This window comes from Schistocerca americana, unplaced genomic scaffold (genome assembly GCF_021461395.2).
Source record: "Schistocerca americana isolate TAMUIC-IGC-003095 unplaced genomic scaffold, iqSchAmer2.1 HiC_scaffold_1059, whole genome shotgun sequence".
Taxonomy (NCBI): domain Eukaryota; kingdom Metazoa; phylum Arthropoda; class Insecta; order Orthoptera; family Acrididae; genus Schistocerca; species Schistocerca americana.
Window position 1 is genome coordinate 1 of NW_025725111.1, and position 19,638 is coordinate 19,638.

Below are 19,638 nucleotides of genomic sequence, written 5' to 3' on the forward strand. Positions count from 1 at the left end.
ACCCGAGCGGCAGCGAGCGGCAGTCGAGCAAAGTCGGGACAAGTCGGGACGGGGACAGGGACAGGGATAGGAAAGGTGCGAATGCACTGCAAATTACGCAAACACCTCGTCTGAGGCGAGGCGAGGCGAGGCGAGGCGAGGCGAGGAAGCTCACATCGCCAGCAGTGGCGCCCTCCAACAAGACTCTGCCACACCCCGCACAGGCCTTACGCCGGTCGGCCGCGCGCCAGCCCTCCTGCGCTGGACACCAGGGACAAGATGCGTCTTCCGCGAGTGTCGAAGGCTGCACGCGCCAAGCGGATGACAGGAGGTGCAACGAGAAGTTGCGCGTCTCACACACACGGCGGCGCGCCCGCTAATTCGGCAGTCGCTCTGCTGGCACGTCGGATTGCGGAAGGAAGTGCATACAATTACAATTCTGTTCGTGTTTTATGTTGTAAAGTTGTTAGCTTGTAACGATGTAATGTTAATAAATAAATTCATAAATCTCCAAAAAAAAAAAATACACGAAGCGCGTCCTTCCGGCTCATAAGTTTTGGATCTCAGGATTGCGTTCGCGCTAACGTGACGAATTGTCAATAAAAAAAAATGCGGCTGCTTTCGACCGAAAAGTATGATTTTGTGTGTGTTGGGATAAGAACCGAATGCGAATTCTTCCATGCGCCTACATTACATGGGCGCCAACGGCCATACCATGTTGAATACACCGGTTCTCGTCCGATCACCGAAGTTAAACAACATCGGGCGTGGTTAGTACTTGGATGGGTGACCACCTGGGAACACCACGTGCTGTTGGCTCCCTTTCATTTACTTTTTTTTTTATACCGCCCTCTTTCCATACCACCGTTCTGTTGTGACAAAGATTCTTGCTTAAGCATTTTAATCTACTGTAATGACCATAAGGTGCGAAATTGCAGTAAATATCTCAGTTTGAGGGAGAATGTGCTAACCAAGTTCGCCAGGAAGTCTTTGAAAACGACAAAACAGTACGAATCGGCAGATGTGTTCTGAAATACGTCAGCGCCTGTTGTTGTGTAGCGGTGTACAATTCCTACTTCGATATGTAATTATAAATTTATTCCTTAGTCGACTCGTCTCGTCTCGTCATCTCCTGCAGACGTTTCTTGTGCTTGCGCTGTTATATGGGCCACGACCCGAGCGGCAGCGAGCGGCAGTCGAGCAAAGTCGGGACAAGTCGGGACGGGGACAGGGACAGGGATAGGAAAGGTGCGAATGCACTGCAAATTACGCAAACACCTCGTCTGAGGCGAGGCGAGGCGAGGCGAGGCGAGGCGAGGAAGCTCACATCGCCAGCAGTGGCGCCCTCCAACAAGACTCTGCCACACCCCGCACAGGCCTTACGCCGGTCGGCCGCGCGCCAGCCCTCCTGCGCTGGACACCAGGGACAAGATGCGTCTTCCGCGAGTGTCGAAGGCTGCACGCGCCAAGCGGATGACAGGAGGTGCAACGAGAAGTTGCGCGTCTCACACACACGGCGGCGCGCCCGCTAATTCGGCAGTCGCTCTGCTGGCACGTCGGATTGCGGAAGGAAGTGCATACAATTACAATTCTGTTCGTGTTTTATGTTGTAAAGTTGTTAGCTTGTAACGATGTAATGTTAATAAATAAATTCATAAATCTCCAAAAAAAAAAAATACACGAAGCGCGTCCTTCCGGCTCATAAGTTTTGGATCTCAGGATTGCGTTCGCGCTAACGTGACGAATTGTCAATAAAAAAAAATGCGGCTGCTTTCGACCGAAAAGTATGATTTTGTGTGTGTTGGGATAAGAACCGAATGCGAATTCTTCCATGCGCCTACATTACATGGGCGCCAACGGCCATACCATGTTGAATACACCGGTTCTCGTCCGATCACCGAAGTTAAACAACATCGGGCGTGGTTAGTACTTGGATGGGTGACCACCTGGGAACACCACGTGCTGTTGGCTCCCTTTCATTTACTTTTTTTTTTATACCGCCCTCTTTCCATACCACCGTTCTGTTGTGACAAAGATTCTTGCTTAAGCATTTTAATCTACTGTAATGACCATAAGGTGCGAAATTGCAGTAAATATCTCAGTTTGAGGGAGAATGTGCTAACCAAGTTCGCCAGGAAGTCTTTGAAAACGACAAAACAGTACGAATCGGCAGATGTGTTCTGAAATACGTCAGCGCCTGTTGTTGTGTAGCGGTGTACAATTCCTACTTCGATATGTAATTATAAATTTATTCCTTAGTCGACTCGTCTCGTCTCGTCATCTCCTGCAGACGTTTCTTGTGCTTGCGCTGTTATATGGGCCACGACCCGAGCGGCAGCGAGCGGCAGTCGAGCAAAGTCGGGACAAGTCGGGACGGGGACAGGGACAGGGATAGGAAAGGTGCGAATGCACTGCAAATTACGCAAACACCTCGTCTGAGGCGAGGCGAGGCGAGGCGAGGCGAGGCGAGGAAGCTCACATCGCCAGCAGTGGCGCCCTCCAACAAGACTCTGCCACACCCCGCACAGGCCTTACGCCGGTCGGCCGCGCGCCAGCCCTCCTGCGCTGGACACCAGGGACAAGATGCGTCTTCCGCGAGTGTCGAAGGCTGCACGCGCCAAGCGGATGACAGGAGGTGCAACGAGAAGTTGCGCGTCTCACACACACGGCGGCGCGCCCGCTAATTCGGCAGTCGCTCTGCTGGCACGTCGGATTGCGGAAGGAAGTGCATACAATTACAATTCTGTTCGTGTTTTATGTTGTAAAGTTGTTAGCTTGTAACGATGTAATGTTAATAAATAAATTCATAAATCTCCAAAAAAAAAAAATACACGAAGCGCGTCCTTCCGGCTCATAAGTTTTGGATCTCAGGATTGCGTTCGCGCTAACGTGACGAATTGTCAATAAAAAAAAATGCGGCTGCTTTCGACCGAAAAGTATGATTTTGTGTGTGTTGGGATAAGAACCGAATGCGAATTCTTCCATGCGCCTACATTACATGGGCGCCAACGGCCATACCATGTTGAATACACCGGTTCTCGTCCGATCACCGAAGTTAAACAACATCGGGCGTGGTTAGTACTTGGATGGGTGACCACCTGGGAACACCACGTGCTGTTGGCTCCCTTTCATTTACTTTTTTTTTTATACCGCCCTCTTTCCATACCACCGTTCTGTTGTGACAAAGATTCTTGCTTAAGCATTTTAATCTACTGTAATGACCATAAGGTGCGAAATTGCAGTAAATATCTCAGTTTGAGGGAGAATGTGCTAACCAAGTTCGCCAGGAAGTCTTTGAAAACGACAAAACAGTACGAATCGGCAGATGTGTTCTGAAATACGTCAGCGCCTGTTGTTGTGTAGCGGTGTACAATTCCTACTTCGATATGTAATTATAAATTTATTCCTTAGTCGACTCGTCTCGTCTCGTCATCTCCTGCAGACGTTTCTTGTGCTTGCGCTGTTATATGGGCCACGACCCGAGCGGCAGCGAGCGGCAGTCGAGCAAAGTCGGGACAAGTCGGGACGGGGACAGGGACAGGGATAGGAAAGGTGCGAATGCACTGCAAATTACGCAAACACCTCGTCTGAGGCGAGGCGAGGCGAGGCGAGGCGAGGCGAGGAAGCTCACATCGCCAGCAGTGGCGCCCTCCAACAAGACTCTGCCACACCCCGCACAGGCCTTACGCCGGTCGGCCGCGCGCCAGCCCTCCTGCGCTGGACACCAGGGACAAGATGCGTCTTCCGCGAGTGTCGAAGGCTGCACGCGCCAAGCGGATGACAGGAGGTGCAACGAGAAGTTGCGCGTCTCACACACACGGCGGCGCGCCCGCTAATTCGGCAGTCGCTCTGCTGGCACGTCGGATTGCGGAAGGAAGTGCATACAATTACAATTCTGTTCGTGTTTTATGTTGTAAAGTTGTTAGCTTGTAACGATGTAATGTTAATAAATAAATTCATAAATCTCCAAAAAAAAAAAATACACGAAGCGCGTCCTTCCGGCTCATAAGTTTTGGATCTCAGGATTGCGTTCGCGCTAACGTGACGAATTGTCAATAAAAAAAAATGCGGCTGCTTTCGACCGAAAAGTATGATTTTGTGTGTGTTGGGATAAGAACCGAATGCGAATTCTTCCATGCGCCTACATTACATGGGCGCCAACGGCCATACCATGTTGAATACACCGGTTCTCGTCCGATCACCGAAGTTAAACAACATCGGGCGTGGTTAGTACTTGGATGGGTGACCACCTGGGAACACCACGTGCTGTTGGCTCCCTTTCATTTACTTTTTTTTTTATACCGCCCTCTTTCCATACCACCGTTCTGTTGTGACAAAGATTCTTGCTTAAGCATTTTAATCTACTGTAATGACCATAAGGTGCGAAATTGCAGTAAATATCTCAGTTTGAGGGAGAATGTGCTAACCAAGTTCGCCAGGAAGTCTTTGAAAACGACAAAACAGTACGAATCGGCAGATGTGTTCTGAAATACGTCAGCGCCTGTTGTTGTGTAGCGGTGTACAATTCCTACTTCGATATGTAATTATAAATTTATTCCTTAGTCGACTCGTCTCGTCTCGTCATCTCCTGCAGACGTTTCTTGTGCTTGCGCTGTTATATGGGCCACGACCCGAGCGGCAGCGAGCGGCAGTCGAGCAAAGTCGGGACAAGTCGGGACGGGGACAGGGACAGGGATAGGAAAGGTGCGAATGCACTGCAAATTACGCAAACACCTCGTCTGAGGCGAGGCGAGGCGAGGCGAGGCGAGGCGAGGAAGCTCACATCGCCAGCAGTGGCGCCCTCCAACAAGACTCTGCCACACCCCGCACAGGCCTTACGCCGGTCGGCCGCGCGCCAGCCCTCCTGCGCTGGACACCAGGGACAAGATGCGTCTTCCGCGAGTGTCGAAGGCTGCACGCGCCAAGCGGATGACAGGAGGTGCAACGAGAAGTTGCGCGTCTCACACACACGGCGGCGCGCCCGCTAATTCGGCAGTCGCTCTGCTGGCACGTCGGATTGCGGAAGGAAGTGCATACAATTACAATTCTGTTCGTGTTTTATGTTGTAAAGTTGTTAGCTTGTAACGATGTAATGTTAATAAATAAATTCATAAATCTCCAAAAAAAAAAAATACACGAAGCGCGTCCTTCCGGCTCATAAGTTTTGGATCTCAGGATTGCGTTCGCGCTAACGTGACGAATTGTCAATAAAAAAAAATGCGGCTGCTTTCGACCGAAAAGTATGATTTTGTGTGTGTTGGGATAAGAACCGAATGCGAATTCTTCCATGCGCCTACATTACATGGGCGCCAACGGCCATACCATGTTGAATACACCGGTTCTCGTCCGATCACCGAAGTTAAACAACATCGGGCGTGGTTAGTACTTGGATGGGTGACCACCTGGGAACACCACGTGCTGTTGGCTCCCTTTCATTTACTTTTTTTTTTATACCGCCCTCTTTCCATACCACCGTTCTGTTGTGACAAAGATTCTTGCTTAAGCATTTTAATCTACTGTAATGACCATAAGGTGCGAAATTGCAGTAAATATCTCAGTTTGAGGGAGAATGTGCTAACCAAGTTCGCCAGGAAGTCTTTGAAAACGACAAAACAGTACGAATCGGCAGATGTGTTCTGAAATACGTCAGCGCCTGTTGTTGTGTAGCGGTGTACAATTCCTACTTCGATATGTAATTATAAATTTATTCCTTAGTCGACTCGTCTCGTCTCGTCATCTCCTGCAGACGTTTCTTGTGCTTGCGCTGTTATATGGGCCACGACCCGAGCGGCAGCGAGCGGCAGTCGAGCAAAGTCGGGACAAGTCGGGACGGGGACAGGGACAGGGATAGGAAAGGTGCGAATGCACTGCAAATTACGCAAACACCTCGTCTGAGGCGAGGCGAGGCGAGGCGAGGCGAGGCGAGGAAGCTCACATCGCCAGCAGTGGCGCCCTCCAACAAGACTCTGCCACACCCCGCACAGGCCTTACGCCGGTCGGCCGCGCGCCAGCCCTCCTGCGCTGGACACCAGGGACAAGATGCGTCTTCCGCGAGTGTCGAAGGCTGCACGCGCCAAGCGGATGACAGGAGGTGCAACGAGAAGTTGCGCGTCTCACACACACGGCGGCGCGCCCGCTAATTCGGCAGTCGCTCTGCTGGCACGTCGGATTGCGGAAGGAAGTGCATACAATTACAATTCTGTTCGTGTTTTATGTTGTAAAGTTGTTAGCTTGTAACGATGTAATGTTAATAAATAAATTCATAAATCTCCAAAAAAAAAAAATACACGAAGCGCGTCCTTCCGGCTCATAAGTTTTGGATCTCAGGATTGCGTTCGCGCTAACGTGACGAATTGTCAATAAAAAAAAATGCGGCTGCTTTCGACCGAAAAGTATGATTTTGTGTGTGTTGGGATAAGAACCGAATGCGAATTCTTCCATGCGCCTACATTACATGGGCGCCAACGGCCATACCATGTTGAATACACCGGTTCTCGTCCGATCACCGAAGTTAAACAACATCGGGCGTGGTTAGTACTTGGATGGGTGACCACCTGGGAACACCACGTGCTGTTGGCTCCCTTTCATTTACTTTTTTTTTTATACCGCCCTCTTTCCATACCACCGTTCTGTTGTGACAAAGATTCTTGCTTAAGCATTTTAATCTACTGTAATGACCATAAGGTGCGAAATTGCAGTAAATATCTCAGTTTGAGGGAGAATGTGCTAACCAAGTTCGCCAGGAAGTCTTTGAAAACGACAAAACAGTACGAATCGGCAGATGTGTTCTGAAATACGTCAGCGCCTGTTGTTGTGTAGCGGTGTACAATTCCTACTTCGATATGTAATTATAAATTTATTCCTTAGTCGACTCGTCTCGTCTCGTCATCTCCTGCAGACGTTTCTTGTGCTTGCGCTGTTATATGGGCCACGACCCGAGCGGCAGCGAGCGGCAGTCGAGCAAAGTCGGGACAAGTCGGGACGGGGACAGGGACAGGGATAGGAAAGGTGCGAATGCACTGCAAATTACGCAAACACCTCGTCTGAGGCGAGGCGAGGCGAGGCGAGGCGAGGCGAGGAAGCTCACATCGCCAGCAGTGGCGCCCTCCAACAAGACTCTGCCACACCCCGCACAGGCCTTACGCCGGTCGGCCGCGCGCCAGCCCTCCTGCGCTGGACACCAGGGACAAGATGCGTCTTCCGCGAGTGTCGAAGGCTGCACGCGCCAAGCGGATGACAGGAGGTGCAACGAGAAGTTGCGCGTCTCACACACACGGCGGCGCGCCCGCTAATTCGGCAGTCGCTCTGCTGGCACGTCGGATTGCGGAAGGAAGTGCATACAATTACAATTCTGTTCGTGTTTTATGTTGTAAAGTTGTTAGCTTGTAACGATGTAATGTTAATAAATAAATTCATAAATCTCCAAAAAAAAAAAATACACGAAGCGCGTCCTTCCGGCTCATAAGTTTTGGATCTCAGGATTGCGTTCGCGCTAACGTGACGAATTGTCAATAAAAAAAAATGCGGCTGCTTTCGACCGAAAAGTATGATTTTGTGTGTGTTGGGATAAGAACCGAATGCGAATTCTTCCATGCGCCTACATTACATGGGCGCCAACGGCCATACCATGTTGAATACACCGGTTCTCGTCCGATCACCGAAGTTAAACAACATCGGGCGTGGTTAGTACTTGGATGGGTGACCACCTGGGAACACCACGTGCTGTTGGCTCCCTTTCATTTACTTTTTTTTTTATACCGCCCTCTTTCCATACCACCGTTCTGTTGTGACAAAGATTCTTGCTTAAGCATTTTAATCTACTGTAATGACCATAAGGTGCGAAATTGCAGTAAATATCTCAGTTTGAGGGAGAATGTGCTAACCAAGTTCGCCAGGAAGTCTTTGAAAACGACAAAACAGTACGAATCGGCAGATGTGTTCTGAAATACGTCAGCGCCTGTTGTTGTGTAGCGGTGTACAATTCCTACTTCGATATGTAATTATAAATTTATTCCTTAGTCGACTCGTCTCGTCTCGTCATCTCCTGCAGACGTTTCTTGTGCTTGCGCTGTTATATGGGCCACGACCCGAGCGGCAGCGAGCGGCAGTCGAGCAAAGTCGGGACAAGTCGGGACGGGGACAGGGACAGGGATAGGAAAGGTGCGAATGCACTGCAAATTACGCAAACACCTCGTCTGAGGCGAGGCGAGGCGAGGCGAGGCGAGGCGAGGAAGCTCACATCGCCAGCAGTGGCGCCCTCCAACAAGACTCTGCCACACCCCGCACAGGCCTTACGCCGGTCGGCCGCGCGCCAGCCCTCCTGCGCTGGACACCAGGGACAAGATGCGTCTTCCGCGAGTGTCGAAGGCTGCACGCGCCAAGCGGATGACAGGAGGTGCAACGAGAAGTTGCGCGTCTCACACACACGGCGGCGCGCCCGCTAATTCGGCAGTCGCTCTGCTGGCACGTCGGATTGCGGAAGGAAGTGCATACAATTACAATTCTGTTCGTGTTTTATGTTGTAAAGTTGTTAGCTTGTAACGATGTAATGTTAATAAATAAATTCATAAATCTCCAAAAAAAAAAAATACACGAAGCGCGTCCTTCCGGCTCATAAGTTTTGGATCTCAGGATTGCGTTCGCGCTAACGTGACGAATTGTCAATAAAAAAAAATGCGGCTGCTTTCGACCGAAAAGTATGATTTTGTGTGTGTTGGGATAAGAACCGAATGCGAATTCTTCCATGCGCCTACATTACATGGGCGCCAACGGCCATACCATGTTGAATACACCGGTTCTCGTCCGATCACCGAAGTTAAACAACATCGGGCGTGGTTAGTACTTGGATGGGTGACCACCTGGGAACACCACGTGCTGTTGGCTCCCTTTCATTTACTTTTTTTTTTATACCGCCCTCTTTCCATACCACCGTTCTGTTGTGACAAAGATTCTTGCTTAAGCATTTTAATCTACTGTAATGACCATAAGGTGCGAAATTGCAGTAAATATCTCAGTTTGAGGGAGAATGTGCTAACCAAGTTCGCCAGGAAGTCTTTGAAAACGACAAAACAGTACGAATCGGCAGATGTGTTCTGAAATACGTCAGCGCCTGTTGTTGTGTAGCGGTGTACAATTCCTACTTCGATATGTAATTATAAATTTATTCCTTAGTCGACTCGTCTCGTCTCGTCATCTCCTGCAGACGTTTCTTGTGCTTGCGCTGTTATATGGGCCACGACCCGAGCGGCAGCGAGCGGCAGTCGAGCAAAGTCGGGACAAGTCGGGACGGGGACAGGGACAGGGATAGGAAAGGTGCGAATGCACTGCAAATTACGCAAACACCTCGTCTGAGGCGAGGCGAGGCGAGGCGAGGCGAGGCGAGGAAGCTCACATCGCCAGCAGTGGCGCCCTCCAACAAGACTCTGCCACACCCCGCACAGGCCTTACGCCGGTCGGCCGCGCGCCAGCCCTCCTGCGCTGGACACCAGGGACAAGATGCGTCTTCCGCGAGTGTCGAAGGCTGCACGCGCCAAGCGGATGACAGGAGGTGCAACGAGAAGTTGCGCGTCTCACACACACGGCGGCGCGCCCGCTAATTCGGCAGTCGCTCTGCTGGCACGTCGGATTGCGGAAGGAAGTGCATACAATTACAATTCTGTTCGTGTTTTATGTTGTAAAGTTGTTAGCTTGTAACGATGTAATGTTAATAAATAAATTCATAAATCTCCAAAAAAAAAAAATACACGAAGCGCGTCCTTCCGGCTCATAAGTTTTGGATCTCAGGATTGCGTTCGCGCTAACGTGACGAATTGTCAATAAAAAAAAATGCGGCTGCTTTCGACCGAAAAGTATGATTTTGTGTGTGTTGGGATAAGAACCGAATGCGAATTCTTCCATGCGCCTACATTACATGGGCGCCAACGGCCATACCATGTTGAATACACCGGTTCTCGTCCGATCACCGAAGTTAAACAACATCGGGCGTGGTTAGTACTTGGATGGGTGACCACCTGGGAACACCACGTGCTGTTGGCTCCCTTTCATTTACTTTTTTTTTTATACCGCCCTCTTTCCATACCACCGTTCTGTTGTGACAAAGATTCTTGCTTAAGCATTTTAATCTACTGTAATGACCATAAGGTGCGAAATTGCAGTAAATATCTCAGTTTGAGGGAGAATGTGCTAACCAAGTTCGCCAGGAAGTCTTTGAAAACGACAAAACAGTACGAATCGGCAGATGTGTTCTGAAATACGTCAGCGCCTGTTGTTGTGTAGCGGTGTACAATTCCTACTTCGATATGTAATTATAAATTTATTCCTTAGTCGACTCGTCTCGTCTCGTCATCTCCTGCAGACGTTTCTTGTGCTTGCGCTGTTATATGGGCCACGACCCGAGCGGCAGCGAGCGGCAGTCGAGCAAAGTCGGGACAAGTCGGGACGGGGACAGGGACAGGGATAGGAAAGGTGCGAATGCACTGCAAATTACGCAAACACCTCGTCTGAGGCGAGGCGAGGCGAGGCGAGGCGAGGCGAGGAAGCTCACATCGCCAGCAGTGGCGCCCTCCAACAAGACTCTGCCACACCCCGCACAGGCCTTACGCCGGTCGGCCGCGCGCCAGCCCTCCTGCGCTGGACACCAGGGACAAGATGCGTCTTCCGCGAGTGTCGAAGGCTGCACGCGCCAAGCGGATGACAGGAGGTGCAACGAGAAGTTGCGCGTCTCACACACACGGCGGCGCGCCCGCTAATTCGGCAGTCGCTCTGCTGGCACGTCGGATTGCGGAAGGAAGTGCATACAATTACAATTCTGTTCGTGTTTTATGTTGTAAAGTTGTTAGCTTGTAACGATGTAATGTTAATAAATAAATTCATAAATCTCCAAAAAAAAAAAATACACGAAGCGCGTCCTTCCGGCTCATAAGTTTTGGATCTCAGGATTGCGTTCGCGCTAACGTGACGAATTGTCAATAAAAAAAAATGCGGCTGCTTTCGACCGAAAAGTATGATTTTGTGTGTGTTGGGATAAGAACCGAATGCGAATTCTTCCATGCGCCTACATTACATGGGCGCCAACGGCCATACCATGTTGAATACACCGGTTCTCGTCCGATCACCGAAGTTAAACAACATCGGGCGTGGTTAGTACTTGGATGGGTGACCACCTGGGAACACCACGTGCTGTTGGCTCCCTTTCATTTACTTTTTTTTTTATACCGCCCTCTTTCCATACCACCGTTCTGTTGTGACAAAGATTCTTGCTTAAGCATTTTAATCTACTGTAATGACCATAAGGTGCGAAATTGCAGTAAATATCTCAGTTTGAGGGAGAATGTGCTAACCAAGTTCGCCAGGAAGTCTTTGAAAACGACAAAACAGTACGAATCGGCAGATGTGTTCTGAAATACGTCAGCGCCTGTTGTTGTGTAGCGGTGTACAATTCCTACTTCGATATGTAATTATAAATTTATTCCTTAGTCGACTCGTCTCGTCTCGTCATCTCCTGCAGACGTTTCTTGTGCTTGCGCTGTTATATGGGCCACGACCCGAGCGGCAGCGAGCGGCAGTCGAGCAAAGTCGGGACAAGTCGGGACGGGGACAGGGACAGGGATAGGAAAGGTGCGAATGCACTGCAAATTACGCAAACACCTCGTCTGAGGCGAGGCGAGGCGAGGCGAGGCGAGGCGAGGAAGCTCACATCGCCAGCAGTGGCGCCCTCCAACAAGACTCTGCCACACCCCGCACAGGCCTTACGCCGGTCGGCCGCGCGCCAGCCCTCCTGCGCTGGACACCAGGGACAAGATGCGTCTTCCGCGAGTGTCGAAGGCTGCACGCGCCAAGCGGATGACAGGAGGTGCAACGAGAAGTTGCGCGTCTCACACACACGGCGGCGCGCCCGCTAATTCGGCAGTCGCTCTGCTGGCACGTCGGATTGCGGAAGGAAGTGCATACAATTACAATTCTGTTCGTGTTTTATGTTGTAAAGTTGTTAGCTTGTAACGATGTAATGTTAATAAATAAATTCATAAATCTCCAAAAAAAAAAAATACACGAAGCGCGTCCTTCCGGCTCATAAGTTTTGGATCTCAGGATTGCGTTCGCGCTAACGTGACGAATTGTCAATAAAAAAAAATGCGGCTGCTTTCGACCGAAAAGTATGATTTTGTGTGTGTTGGGATAAGAACCGAATGCGAATTCTTCCATGCGCCTACATTACATGGGCGCCAACGGCCATACCATGTTGAATACACCGGTTCTCGTCCGATCACCGAAGTTAAACAACATCGGGCGTGGTTAGTACTTGGATGGGTGACCACCTGGGAACACCACGTGCTGTTGGCTCCCTTTCATTTACTTTTTTTTTTATACCGCCCTCTTTCCATACCACCGTTCTGTTGTGACAAAGATTCTTGCTTAAGCATTTTAATCTACTGTAATGACCATAAGGTGCGAAATTGCAGTAAATATCTCAGTTTGAGGGAGAATGTGCTAACCAAGTTCGCCAGGAAGTCTTTGAAAACGACAAAACAGTACGAATCGGCAGATGTGTTCTGAAATACGTCAGCGCCTGTTGTTGTGTAGCGGTGTACAATTCCTACTTCGATATGTAATTATAAATTTATTCCTTAGTCGACTCGTCTCGTCTCGTCATCTCCTGCAGACGTTTCTTGTGCTTGCGCTGTTATATGGGCCACGACCCGAGCGGCAGCGAGCGGCAGTCGAGCAAAGTCGGGACAAGTCGGGACGGGGACAGGGACAGGGATAGGAAAGGTGCGAATGCACTGCAAATTACGCAAACACCTCGTCTGAGGCGAGGCGAGGCGAGGCGAGGCGAGGCGAGGAAGCTCACATCGCCAGCAGTGGCGCCCTCCAACAAGACTCTGCCACACCCCGCACAGGCCTTACGCCGGTCGGCCGCGCGCCAGCCCTCCTGCGCTGGACACCAGGGACAAGATGCGTCTTCCGCGAGTGTCGAAGGCTGCACGCGCCAAGCGGATGACAGGAGGTGCAACGAGAAGTTGCGCGTCTCACACACACGGCGGCGCGCCCGCTAATTCGGCAGTCGCTCTGCTGGCACGTCGGATTGCGGAAGGAAGTGCATACAATTACAATTCTGTTCGTGTTTTATGTTGTAAAGTTGTTAGCTTGTAACGATGTAATGTTAATAAATAAATTCATAAATCTCCAAAAAAAAAAAATACACGAAGCGCGTCCTTCCGGCTCATAAGTTTTGGATCTCAGGATTGCGTTCGCGCTAACGTGACGAATTGTCAATAAAAAAAAATGCGGCTGCTTTCGACCGAAAAGTATGATTTTGTGTGTGTTGGGATAAGAACCGAATGCGAATTCTTCCATGCGCCTACATTACATGGGCGCCAACGGCCATACCATGTTGAATACACCGGTTCTCGTCCGATCACCGAAGTTAAACAACATCGGGCGTGGTTAGTACTTGGATGGGTGACCACCTGGGAACACCACGTGCTGTTGGCTCCCTTTCATTTACTTTTTTTTTTATACCGCCCTCTTTCCATACCACCGTTCTGTTGTGACAAAGATTCTTGCTTAAGCATTTTAATCTACTGTAATGACCATAAGGTGCGAAATTGCAGTAAATATCTCAGTTTGAGGGAGAATGTGCTAACCAAGTTCGCCAGGAAGTCTTTGAAAACGACAAAACAGTACGAATCGGCAGATGTGTTCTGAAATACGTCAGCGCCTGTTGTTGTGTAGCGGTGTACAATTCCTACTTCGATATGTAATTATAAATTTATTCCTTAGTCGACTCGTCTCGTCTCGTCATCTCCTGCAGACGTTTCTTGTGCTTGCGCTGTTATATGGGCCACGACCCGAGCGGCAGCGAGCGGCAGTCGAGCAAAGTCGGGACAAGTCGGGACGGGGACAGGGACAGGGATAGGAAAGGTGCGAATGCACTGCAAATTACGCAAACACCTCGTCTGAGGCGAGGCGAGGCGAGGCGAGGCGAGGCGAGGAAGCTCACATCGCCAGCAGTGGCGCCCTCCAACAAGACTCTGCCACACCCCGCACAGGCCTTACGCCGGTCGGCCGCGCGCCAGCCCTCCTGCGCTGGACACCAGGGACAAGATGCGTCTTCCGCGAGTGTCGAAGGCTGCACGCGCCAAGCGGATGACAGGAGGTGCAACGAGAAGTTGCGCGTCTCACACACACGGCGGCGCGCCCGCTAATTCGGCAGTCGCTCTGCTGGCACGTCGGATTGCGGAAGGAAGTGCATACAATTACAATTCTGTTCGTGTTTTATGTTGTAAAGTTGTTAGCTTGTAACGATGTAATGTTAATAAATAAATTCATAAATCTCCAAAAAAAAAAAATACACGAAGCGCGTCCTTCCGGCTCATAAGTTTTGGATCTCAGGATTGCGTTCGCGCTAACGTGACGAATTGTCAATAAAAAAAAATGCGGCTGCTTTCGACCGAAAAGTATGATTTTGTGTGTGTTGGGATAAGAACCGAATGCGAATTCTTCCATGCGCCTACATTACATGGGCGCCAACGGCCATACCATGTTGAATACACCGGTTCTCGTCCGATCACCGAAGTTAAACAACATCGGGCGTGGTTAGTACTTGTATGGGTGACCACCTGGGAACACCACGTGCTGTTGGCTCCCTTTCATTTACTTTTTTTTTTATACCGCCCTCTTTCCATACCACCGTTCTGTTGTGACAAAGATTCTTGCTTAAGCATTTTAATCTACTGTAATGACCATAAGGTGCGAAATTGCAGTAAATATCTCAGTTTGAGGGAGAATGTGCTAACCAAGTTCGCCAGGAAGTCTTTGAAAACGACAAAACAGTACGAATCGGCAGATGTGTTCTGAAATACGTCAGCGCCTGTTGTTGTGTAGCGGTGTACAATTCCTACTTCGATATGTAATTATAAATTTATTCCTTAGTCGACTCGTCTCGTCTCGTCATCTCCTGCAGACGTTTCTTGTGCTTGCGCTGTTATATGGGCCACGACCCGAGCGGCAGCGAGCGGCAGTCGAGCAAAGTCGGGACAAGTCGGGACGGGGACAGGGACAGGGATAGGAAAGGTGCGAATGCACTGCAAATTACGCAAACACCTCGTCTGAGGCGAGGCGAGGCGAGGCGAGGCGAGGCGAGGAAGCTCACATCGCCAGCAGTGGCGCCCTCCAACAAGACTCTGCCACACCCCGCACAGGCCTTACGCCGGTCGGCCGCGCGCCAGCCCTCCTGCGCTGGACACCAGGGACAAGATGCGTCTTCCGCGAGTGTCGAAGGCTGCACGCGCCAAGCGGATGACAGGAGGTGCAACGAGAAGTTGCGCGTCTCACACACACGGCGGCGCGCCCGCTAATTCGGCAGTCGCTCTGCTGGCACGTCGGATTGCGGAAGGAAGTGCATACAATTACAATTCTGTTCGTGTTTTATGTTGTAAAGTTGTTAGCTTGTAACGATGTAATGTTAATAAATAAATTCATAAATCTCCAAAAAAAAAAAAATACACGAAGCGCGTCCTTCCGGCTCATAAGTTTTGGATCTCAGGATTGCGTTCGCGCTAACGTGACGAATTGTCAATAAAAAAAAATGCGGCTGCTTTCGACCGAAAAGTATGATTTTGTGTGTGTTGGGATAAGAACCGAATGCGAATTCTTCCATGCGCCTACATTACATGGGCGCCAACGGCCATACCATGTTGAATACACCGGTTCTCGTCCGATCACCGAAGTTAAACAACATCGGGCGTGGTTAGTACTTGGATGGGTGACCACCTGGGAACACCGCGTGCTGTTGGCTCCCTTTCATTTACTTTTTTTTTTATACCGCCCTCTTTCCATACCACCGTTCTGTTGTGACAAAGATTCTTGCTTAAGCATTTTAATCTACTGTAATGACCATAAGGTGCGAAATTGCAGTAAATATCTCAGTTTGAGGGAGAATGTGCTAACCAAGTTCGCCAGGAAGTCTTTGAAAACGACAAAACAGTACGAATCGGCAGATGTGTTCTGAAATACGTCAGCGCCTGTTGTTGTGTAGCGGTGTACAATTCCTACTTCGATATGTAATTATAAATTTATTCCTTAGTCGACTCGTCTCGTCTCGTCATCTCCTGCAGACGTTTCTTGTGCTTGCGCTGTTATATGGGCCACGACCCGAGCGGCAGCGAGCGGCAGTCGAGCAAAGTCGGGACAAGTCGGGACGGGGACAGGGACAGGGATAGGAAAGGTGCGAATGCACTGCAAATTACGCAAACACCTCGTCTGAGGCGAGGCGAGGCGAGGCGAGGCGAGGCGAGGAAGCTCACATCGCCAGCAGTGGCGCCCTCCAACAAGACTCTGCCACACCCCGCACAGGCCTTACGCCGGTCGGCCGCGCGCCAGCCCTCCTGCGCTGGACACCAGGGACAAGATGCGTCTTCCGCGAGTGTCGAAGGCTGCACGCGCCAAGCGGATGACAGGAGGTGCAACGAGAAGTTGCGCGTCTCACACACACGGCGGCGCGCCCGCTAATTCGGCAGTCGCTCTGCTGGCACGTCGGATTGCGGAAGGAAGTGCATACAATTACAATTCTGTTCGTGTTTTATGTTGTAAAGTTGTTAGCTTGTAACGATGTAATGTTAATAAATAAATTCATAAATCTCCAAAAAAAAAAAATACACGAAGCGCGTCCTTCCGGCTCATAAGTTTTGGATCTCAGGATTGCGTTCGCGCTAACGTGACGAATTGTCAATAAAAAAAAATGCGGCTGCTTTCGACCGAAAAGTATGATTTTGTGTGTGTTGGGATAAGAACCGAATGCGAATTCTTCCATGCGCCTACATTACATGGGCGCCAACGGCCATACCATGTTGAATACACCGGTTCTCGTCCGATCACCGAAGTTAAACAACATCGGGCGTGGTTAGTACTTGTATGGGTGACCACCTGGGAACACCACGTGCTGTTGGCTCCCTTTCATTTACTTTTTTTTTTATACCGCCCTCTTTCCATACCACCGTTCTGTTGTGACAAAGATTCTTGCTTAAGCATTTTAATCTACTGTAATGACCATAAGGTGCGAAATTGCAGTAAATATCTCAGTTTGAGGGAGAATGTGCTAACCAAGTTCGCCAGGAAGTCTTTGAAAACGACAAAACAGTACGAATCGGCAGATGTGTTCTGAAATACGTCAGCGCCTGTTGTTGTGTAGCGGTGTACAATTCCTACTTCGATATGTAATTATAAATTTATTCCTTAGTCGACTCGTCTCGTCTCGTCATCTCCTGCAGACGTTTCTTGTGCTTGCGCTGTTATATGGGCCACGACCCGAGCGGCAGCGAGCGGCAGTCGAGCAAAGTCGGGACAAGTCGGGACGGGGACAGGGACAGGGATAGGAAAGGTGCGAATGCACTGCAAATTACGCAAACACCTCGTCTGAGGCGAGGCGAGGCGAGGCGAGGCGAGGCGAGGAAGCTCACATCGCCAGCAGTGGCGCCCTCCAACAAGACTCTGCCACACCCCGCACAGGCCTTACGCCGGTCGGCCGCGCGCCAGCCCTCCTGCGCTGGACACCAGGGACAAGATGCGTCTTCCGCGAGTGTCGAAGGCTGCACGCGCCAAGCGGATGACAGGAGGTGCAACGAGAAGTTGCGCGTCTCACACACACGGCGGCGCGCCCGCTAATTCGGCAGTCGCTCTGCTGGCACGTCGGATTGCGGAAGGAAGTGCATACAATTACAATTCTGTTCGTGTTTTATGTTGTAAAGTTGTTAGCTTGTAACGATGTAATGTTAATAAATAAATTCATAAATCTCCAAAAAAAAAAAAATACACGAAGCGCGTCCTTCCGGCTCATAAGTTTTGGATCTCAGGATTGCGTTCGCGCTAACGTGACGAATTGTCAATAAAAAAAAATGCGGCTGCTTTCGACCGAAAAGTATGATTTTGTGTGTGTTGGGATAAGAACCGAATGCGAATTCTTCCATGCGCCTACATTACATGGGCGCCAACGGCCATACCATGTTGAATACACCGGTTCTCGTCCGATCACCGAAGTTAAACAACATCGGGCGTGGTTAGTACTTGGATGGGTGACCACCTGGGAACACCGCGTGCTGTTGGCTCCCTTTCATTTACTTTTTTTTTTATACCGCCCTCTTTCCATACCACCGTTCTGTTGTGACAAAGATTCTTGCTTAAGCATTTTAATCTACTGTAATGACCATAAGGTGCGAAATTGCAGTAAATATCTCAGTTTGAGGGAGAATGTGCTAACCAAGTTCGCCAGGAAGTCTTTGAAAACGACAAAACAGTACGAATCGGCAGATGTGTTCTGAAATACGTCAGCGCCTGTTGTTGTGTAGCGGTGTACAATTCCTACTTCGATATGTAATTATAAATTTATTCCTTAGTCGACTCGTCTCGTCTCGTCATCTCCTGCAGACGTTTCTTGTGCTTGCGCTGTTATATGGGCCACGACCCGAGCGGCAGCGAGCGGCAGTCGAGCAAAGTCGGGACAAGTCGGGACGGGGACAGGGACAGGGATAGGAAAGGTGCGAATGCACTGCAAATTACGCAAACACCTCGTCTGAGGCGAGGCGAGGCGAGGCGAGGCGAGGCGAGGAAGCTCACATCGCCAGCAGTGGCGCCCTCCAACAAGACTCTGCCACACCCCGCACAGGCCTTACGCCGGTCGGCCGCGCGCCAGCCCTCCTGCGCTGGACACCAGGGACAAGATGCGTCTTCCGCGAGTGTCGAAGGCTGCACGCGCCAAGCGGATGACAGGAGGTGCAACGAGAAGTTGCGCGTCTCACACACACGGCGGCGCGCCCGCTAATTCGGCAGTCGCTCTGCTGGCACGTCGGATTGCGGAAGGAAGTGCATACAATTACAATTCTGTTCGTGTTTTATGTTGTAAAGTTGTTAGCTTGTAACGATGTAATGTTAATAAATAAATTCATAAATCTCCAAAAAAAAAAAATACACGAAGCGCGTCCTTCCGGCTCATAAGTTTTGGATCTCAGGATTGCGTTCGCGCTAACGTGACGAATTGTCAATAAAAAAAAATGCGGCTGCTTTCGACCGAAAAGTATGATTTTGTGTGTGTTGGGATAAGAACCGAATGCGAATTCTTCCATGCGCCTACATTACATGGGCGCCAACGGCCATACCATGTTGAATACACCGGTTCTCGTCCGATCACCGAAGTTAAACAACATCGGGCGTGGTTAGTACTTGGATGGGTGACCACCTGGGAACACCACGTGCTGTTGGCTCCCTTTCATTTACTTTTTTTTTTATACCGCCCTCTTTCCATACCACCGTTCTGTTGTGACAAAGATTCTTGCTTAAGCATTTTAATCTACTGTAATGACCATAAGGTGCGAAATTGCAGTAAATATCTCAGTTTGAGGGAGAATGTGCTAACCAAGTTCGCCAGGAAGTCTTTGAAAACGACAAAACAGTACGAATCGGCAGATGTGTTCTGAAATACGTCAGCGCCTGTTGTTGTGTAGCGGTGTACAATTCCTACTTCGATATGTAATTATAAATTTATTCCTTAGTCGACTCGTCTCGTCTCGTCATCTCCTGCAGACGTTTCTTGTGCTTGCGCTGTTATATGGGCCACGACCCGAGCGGCAGCGAGCGGCAGTCGAGCAAAGTCGGGACAAGTCGGGACGG

At 50.0% G+C, this 19,638-nt stretch overlaps 17 non-coding genes across 17 annotated transcripts; all 17 read left to right on the top strand.

Annotated features, from left to right (window-relative positions):
- Positions 1-679: 679 nt before the first annotated feature.
- LOC124559889 lies at positions 680-798 on the top strand. The gene has a single exon (XR_006968926.1). It is a non-coding gene; the product is annotated as a 5S ribosomal RNA (ribosomal RNA).
- A 1,033-nt stretch (positions 799-1,831) lies between these two features.
- Positions 1,832-1,950, top strand: LOC124559901. Its single transcript, XR_006968937.1, has one exon. It is a non-coding gene; the product is annotated as a 5S ribosomal RNA (ribosomal RNA).
- Positions 1,951-2,983: 1,033 nt separating this feature from the next.
- Positions 2,984-3,102, top strand: LOC124559913. Its single transcript, XR_006968948.1, has one exon. It is a non-coding gene; the product is annotated as a 5S ribosomal RNA (ribosomal RNA).
- A 1,033-nt stretch (positions 3,103-4,135) lies between these two features.
- On the top strand, positions 4,136-4,254 carry LOC124559925. Its single transcript, XR_006968959.1, has one exon. It is a non-coding gene; the product is annotated as a 5S ribosomal RNA (ribosomal RNA).
- A 1,033-nt stretch (positions 4,255-5,287) lies between these two features.
- On the top strand, positions 5,288-5,406 carry LOC124559928. Its single transcript, XR_006968962.1, has one exon. It is a non-coding gene; the product is annotated as a 5S ribosomal RNA (ribosomal RNA).
- Positions 5,407-6,439: 1,033 nt separating this feature from the next.
- On the top strand, positions 6,440-6,558 carry LOC124559890. Its single transcript, XR_006968927.1, has one exon. It is a non-coding gene; the product is annotated as a 5S ribosomal RNA (ribosomal RNA).
- A 1,033-nt stretch (positions 6,559-7,591) lies between these two features.
- Positions 7,592-7,710, top strand: LOC124559891. Its single transcript, XR_006968928.1, has one exon. It is a non-coding gene; the product is annotated as a 5S ribosomal RNA (ribosomal RNA).
- A 1,033-nt stretch (positions 7,711-8,743) lies between these two features.
- On the top strand, positions 8,744-8,862 carry LOC124559892. Its single transcript, XR_006968929.1, has one exon. It is a non-coding gene; the product is annotated as a 5S ribosomal RNA (ribosomal RNA).
- Positions 8,863-9,895: 1,033 nt separating this feature from the next.
- LOC124559893 lies at positions 9,896-10,014 on the top strand. Its single transcript, XR_006968930.1, has one exon. It is a non-coding gene; the product is annotated as a 5S ribosomal RNA (ribosomal RNA).
- Positions 10,015-11,047: 1,033 nt separating this feature from the next.
- LOC124559894 lies at positions 11,048-11,166 on the top strand. Its single transcript, XR_006968931.1, has one exon. It is a non-coding gene; the product is annotated as a 5S ribosomal RNA (ribosomal RNA).
- A 1,033-nt stretch (positions 11,167-12,199) lies between these two features.
- Positions 12,200-12,318, top strand: LOC124559895. Its single transcript, XR_006968932.1, has one exon. It is a non-coding gene; the product is annotated as a 5S ribosomal RNA (ribosomal RNA).
- Positions 12,319-13,351: 1,033 nt separating this feature from the next.
- Positions 13,352-13,470, top strand: LOC124559897. The gene has a single exon (XR_006968933.1). It is a non-coding gene; the product is annotated as a 5S ribosomal RNA (ribosomal RNA).
- Positions 13,471-14,503: 1,033 nt separating this feature from the next.
- LOC124559923 lies at positions 14,504-14,622 on the top strand. The gene has a single exon (XR_006968957.1). It is a non-coding gene; the product is annotated as a 5S ribosomal RNA (ribosomal RNA).
- A 1,034-nt stretch (positions 14,623-15,656) lies between these two features.
- LOC124559921 lies at positions 15,657-15,775 on the top strand. Its single transcript, XR_006968955.1, has one exon. It is a non-coding gene; the product is annotated as a 5S ribosomal RNA (ribosomal RNA).
- Positions 15,776-16,808: 1,033 nt separating this feature from the next.
- LOC124559924 lies at positions 16,809-16,927 on the top strand. The gene has a single exon (XR_006968958.1). It is a non-coding gene; the product is annotated as a 5S ribosomal RNA (ribosomal RNA).
- A 1,034-nt stretch (positions 16,928-17,961) lies between these two features.
- Positions 17,962-18,080, top strand: LOC124559922. The gene has a single exon (XR_006968956.1). It is a non-coding gene; the product is annotated as a 5S ribosomal RNA (ribosomal RNA).
- A 1,033-nt stretch (positions 18,081-19,113) lies between these two features.
- On the top strand, positions 19,114-19,232 carry LOC124559898. Its single transcript, XR_006968934.1, has one exon. It is a non-coding gene; the product is annotated as a 5S ribosomal RNA (ribosomal RNA).
- The last annotated feature ends 406 nt before the right edge of the window (positions 19,233-19,638 follow it).